The sequence below is a fragment of the Pseudochaenichthys georgianus genome, chromosome 10 (genome assembly GCF_902827115.2).
Source record: "Pseudochaenichthys georgianus chromosome 10, fPseGeo1.2, whole genome shotgun sequence".
NCBI classification, from domain to species: domain Eukaryota; kingdom Metazoa; phylum Chordata; class Actinopteri; order Perciformes; family Channichthyidae; genus Pseudochaenichthys; species Pseudochaenichthys georgianus.
This window is the reverse complement of record NC_047512.1, coordinates 45,728,189-45,734,188: the sequence shown is the minus strand read 5'-3', so window position 1 is coordinate 45,734,188 and position 6,000 is coordinate 45,728,189.

The following is a 6,000-nucleotide window of genomic DNA, read 5'->3' as shown; positions in this document are numbered from 1 at the left end:
TAAAGCACTTCATAATTGAATTCAAATCCCGAAGTGCTACAAGCAGTGAGCGTGAACAGTATAAATAAACATTACACAACACGGTAGAATTAATAAAAAAAGCAATAAAAATAAATAAAAAATAAATAAAAGGGTGATAAAAAGGGCAAAGGCTCGACTGAACAGATGGGTTTTGATGCCTTTTTTTAAAGCCTCCACGGCCTGTGGTGTCTCATGTGGTCGGGGACAGCATTCCACAGACTGGGAGCAGCCGAGCAGAAGGCCAGTCTCCCATAGCACGGAGCTTAGTCCTGGGGGGTTTGAGGAAGTTGGACTATACTCTTACCTTCATAATTTGAGCCGGAGAGAGGGGGCGGCGCTGCTGGAAGAGCAGAGTGCGAGTGAGAGCTGTCTTCGTCCCTTTACGAGCTTCAAACATGTATTTATCGTGTGATTTTGGAAATAAAAGTGTCATATTCTGAAAGCCAAGACTTTGTTTGTTTAAAATCAAACAAAACACCCGAACCCTGAAAAAATTGTTTTTTACGTAAATCCACGTTTATTTTGAAATGAGCCGTTGACACTTCCGACTGGGGCACGCGGGGCACATATGTCACTCATTAGAGACTTATATACACTATAATAATATATTTAATTTGTTAGCGCTCAAAGACGCTTTACAGATATAGTGAAGAGAAAAGAAAAGAAAGGAACAACAAATGAATATATAGTTAAAGTCAAAGTCAAATAATACAAAAACAATCAGACATGCCGTCTCTGATGGGTAGTGGGAGTTCCAGAGGGAGGGGCAGCGGCGGATAGGGGATATTTGCTCAAATAAAAAAAGGAGCTTGAATGTTTTGCTTATTTCATTAAAAATAACTGCTAACCAAAACATTGAAAGAAACATTCAACGCAGACACTTGCACACATTTATTATCATTGTATCAGAACTGATTAGAAGATGCTAACTTCTTCTGTTCATTAGTTATGCCCCTTCTTTTGGGCAGCGTCCATGGGCGTTTTTTTGCGAGGAATTGTCATTTTTTGTCCTGCCAATTTTGAAGAGTACACGTGATATATATATCATGTCCACAATCACAATTTTCGTCAACATCGTCCCCTTGAAAAAAATCAGCTCCAAAGCCTCAGCTGTAGTAAACGTCCTTGCCTCTCAAAACACTCAAAGAACGTATAATAACAGACTACATGGTTGAGCCCTGAGCCTGTTTCAGGCCTCAGGCTCCAAAAGGACCTTCCCAGAGCAAAGGACCATATCTTCTAAAAGGGTTACATTAATAATCTTTGTTCTCAAAGTAATGATGAACCTGTGAGTTGGATGTAGAAGAGTCAGAATCAATATAGATGTTTTTATTTTAAAGTAAATTCAGATTGAACACAGTAAAAAACTGTAAATTATAGTGTCCGTCCAAACATTCTTTTTTACTTATAGTGAAAACTACCCTTGGATGATGGGAAGGTAGACTCAAAGCTTTAGGAATCCAAACTATAACATATGATAAGTACCCTGTATCCAGATCGATGCAAAACAAGAGACCTTTGACCTTTTTAGAGAGGTTTAGCACACAAAAAACACTTCTGGCCCCTTGGTCGGTGTTGCTGATTGACTTCTTTCTAACCGCCAGAGCCAATGGAATCGAGGGAAAGTTCCACACACTCACACAGGTTACCGAATAAGGAGTGAGAGTGACGCGTAGAAAAACCGGAAGCTGCACTAACCTCTGGCGGCTACCATTAGCAGCTAATTTTTCTTCTCCGATTTTTGCATAAAAATGGAATTATGGATTATCAATAATGTTTTCAAAGTGACAGACACATTGCTATAACCTATGGATTAACCTTCAGCCGCGTTCTCGTTTTAATGCCGTGGAACACGACCTTTGATCAGAGTAACAGCTAAGGTGAGCATATCTCCGTGTTCTACCTAAAGCTACTCGTGTGTCGTCTGTATTTGCTTCCCCTGTCACGAGTTCTGGTCGCTCAGTGATGATGCTTACTGTATATTTCTATAATCTGTGGACTCTCAGGATGTTAGCTAAACTAACTAAAAGCACCGCTAACTGCACGTTAACTCAGGGGTATCTCATGCACTTGATGTAGCTCTTGTATCTCCTCTTGCACCGTATATGTCGTTGCTGCTATATTGTACTGCATGTGGTAAATGCTCGTGGATGCTGCTCTTGCTCTTTTGCACTTTTTGCATATCATGTATTTTGTTTTTGCTATGTTAGTAAAATGTAATTTTCTTAAATGTTTTATGTGAGGGACTATGGATGGAAATTAAAAGCTAAATCTGGCACTGTTACACATGTTAATGTTTTAAGTGTTCCTCACTGTGCATTGTCCCCGCCAAACAAACCATTACATGAAATGAAATGTTTTGATACTTAATTAGGTTACTGATTATATTGTTTATGTAATTAGTCATTGTAACAGAATATGTTTTAAAGTAACCCTCCCAGCCTGATCAGTACTCAAATGGGATCTGCGTGGTCGCAGTTGTATTACATTGTTGAGTTTCAGGGCCATATCATCTATTTGTTGCACTCCCTTTTCTTCCTAATATGTATATTTGAATGCTGACCTCGTTGGGAACGCCATCTGTTTCAGTTTGCCTTCCTCGACAGGATCCTTGAGTTTCACATACAGAGTCAAACACACACATATTGTTTCCTGCACTTCCTCACCCACACAAACCAAATCAGTTCCTCTGCAGCAGCTGCTGGGTTTGCATCTTATTTCCTGAGGTATTGATTTCTCGCCTGGCGTCGTGCCCCGCTCTTCCCTCGTCATTATGCCCACTCTGCCCAGAACAGAGTGGAGGACAGCCAGCACTGCCACGGCATGGGGATCGTATCGGTTGCACATAAACAGGAACATATCGATATATTGTAAACTGATGAAAAATGTCTTGTACTGCAAAAAAGCATGTTTCGTCTCTATCTCTGTCTAAACATTGGACATGGTCAACGTATTGGACAAGGAAGCAGGGTCTTCCTGCATTTCTACATTCCTAAATCTGTATTTATGTGCAGTAGCCGCAGAGGGGAGGATAGGTGAATGTATGTGTTAAAGTTGGTTTGATTACACCATTCACAATTCCGGAGTTTCACCCGAGGAAATATTAACACGTTTTCAGTTATAGAGGACACACAGGTTCGAATACTGATGGAGCAGGAGACGTGGTTTCAATCTATCATAAATATACAAGTTTATTAAGCAAAAGTCAATAGTTTAAAATGCAGTTCAAAACAGGACTGTAGCACAACGGGGAAAAGGAATTAGGGGCTGAGGCTTACCAGAGGGGGGATAGTGTCGACGAGTGTGTGGAAGGACCCCCAAACAAAGCACACTTAAATCTCCCCAGTCATACATGCAGGAAATCAAATCCCGCGGGAGCACGTCACACAAAAAAGAAGAGAGGGAAACCACCACCTTGGACACCGGCACCTTCAGCTAAGTAGGGAAACGCAGGTAATGGGGGCAACATACGTAAATCAGAATAATAACACAATATCAAATATGTACTCATGATAACAACTTGTGCAAACATTTAAAATAACAAATCACAAGAGAAAAGGTTCAGTCAAACTAAACAAACTAGTTTAAATCAAGTTGGCCAAAGTAAGGACAAGTTATAGAGGGAGTTAGCCCCAGAGTTCAGTGACTTCCACACTTCGAGTGTCGGCCCAGAATGTAGCGGTAGCCCAAACGTCTGGGCAGGTCAGCAGCAGTTGTGACGTTACTGCCGATAAACACCCTTTCTCCGGTGAAGCAAAACATAATAAATAAATACAAATACAGCGTTAATATCAATACAAGTCATGAGGTGGATTGACTAAATAGATCGCCGTACAGCGCACATACCGATCAGGCTTTCCCATCGATGACAGCGAGAGGGGAGAGCTGCATGCTCTTTAGGGCTGTGTACAGGCTGATCCTCCACGAGGCGAGGCAAAGCAGGGCGAAGTATCAAGACCCGGCAAATTGCAGAACCTTTCCTGAAGCGAGCAATGCTACTGCAACATACCTGCACCGGTGGGGGAAGCAAACACGGCAAACACGCAAGTGAAGGATAAAAATAAGGAAAAAGTAACTGTGAATATAAGATATAGTAAATCCTGTTATAGGAAACGCTAAAAACATTGAGCTGTCTGAGTGGAAAAATAACGTGTTAAAGTTTACTGCTGGCCGGCTACATCCTGTTATCTTCAAGGACGAGATGTGGGGCCCTGATCCTCACCAGACGCAACTGTCTTGTGAGAAAACCAGTTAAAACAGGTAATTAGAAAAAGGGAGTATGGCCCTGGCCTGACCTTAGCTAAAACTGTGTGTGGCTGGGCAGAAAAGGCAGATTGTAGCACAGAGAGCACCAAAGGTGGGGGCTTCACAGCAAACACTATAAAGAACAAGATATATTCAGAATTCGGGACTCACTTCAACTGGGATCTCACACTGACGAGCCTGTCACGGTGGGAACTCAAGAAGGAGTCCAAGGCGCTTTGTGGTATAGTACGGATTGATATATCTTTGTTGAACTGTGTAATAAAGTGCTTATTTGAAGAAACAATTCATTGGAGTGCAAAGTCTAGTTTTGTACAGCTAACAGAGAATAGTGTCTAGGACACAATTCCTTTCCCCTCAGAACTAAGAAAGGTCATCGGCAGATCCGGACGGCGACCCCGCTCTGGCCATATCCAAACGATCTGCGCGGAGGACGGACCTGGTCCGGTAAACTCCAACACAAGTGGGGCGGGTCTGTGTACCAACAAACAAGAGACGAGAGACTGGTCGTGACGAGTCTCCCCTCTCATTAACCCGAGTCCTTTGAGTCCTACACCTGGTGACGTACAAATTAAAACTATACATTGCGTCACTCGCTACTCTCCTTATAACATGTAAAACAACGTACCCCAGTCCATCTGCCTTTAGCAAGTAGGACAGCTGCCAGAAGTTATCGTTCGGCTCAGGGGACGCGGATCGGTGAAACTTCCTGCAGACTCAGAGCCGTCACCGTATAGCAGATCCAGAGATCCAGTCTCGTCATGCACGAGCATAGCCGCGGGAACTGGGAAGTCACTTCACTTGGGGGGTGCGGACAAACGTGGGGAGAGATTTCAACAACAGTAACATGACGTTTTTCAAATGTACACCATTCGCAGCCCCGCCTCCAGCACCCCTACTTCCCGCGGCTTTTGTGCACGAGTCAACAGCAGACTCAGATTCGCCAAATCGCAAAATAACCCTTTTTTTGTGATCAACATTTGTATTAAAGCAAAAGAGCCTGTGGAGCGGAGGTTAATGTAACGTTACTTTAATATGCTCGTGAAATGCAACAAGTTTTCGGTTTCACCGGTAGGATTTCTACGCTCTTGGTGATGCTGACTCAAAGGACTCAAAGGACTCATATGACTCGTATGATCCAAATGTTGCTAGCCCCGCCCCTTTCACGTGAACGCGCACTCAGCCGGACGGAGAAACCCTGGCTTGAGTTGATAACCAGTGTCGTAGGACCGCTTAGCGAGAGCACGTTTGTTTTGGGTTAGTTAAGCCAGATAACTCGAACATATCCAGGGTTCGTTGAACTGGATTCGTAGGACAGGACTCTGGAAGAATGATTTGCTGAAAACATTCAACACTAAGCATCCTTCTTCTGAGTATTTGTTGTTGGATATTCTCTGCGTGTGTCTTGTTAGTGAAACGACCCAGTCACTATCTGCAGTCTCTTTGAAGTGTCTTCTCTTCCTTTGAAGAACACTGACACCCTGCGAATAATAGCTCATCTGCATAAACATGGGTTCATACACCTCCTACACAATGCTCTCTTCCACCTGGTTTCAGGCAGGTGATGAAAAGTGCATGAGCCTTTGTTTTTGCTCTGTGTGTTTGCTGTTTGAAGCCACACTCCGTCTGTAAGGATAAATAAACTCTTATTTAGTTCTTTTTTTGTAAATATGTTTAAATGTCGCTATGAAGTGTGCTGGCTCACAGGATGCTCAT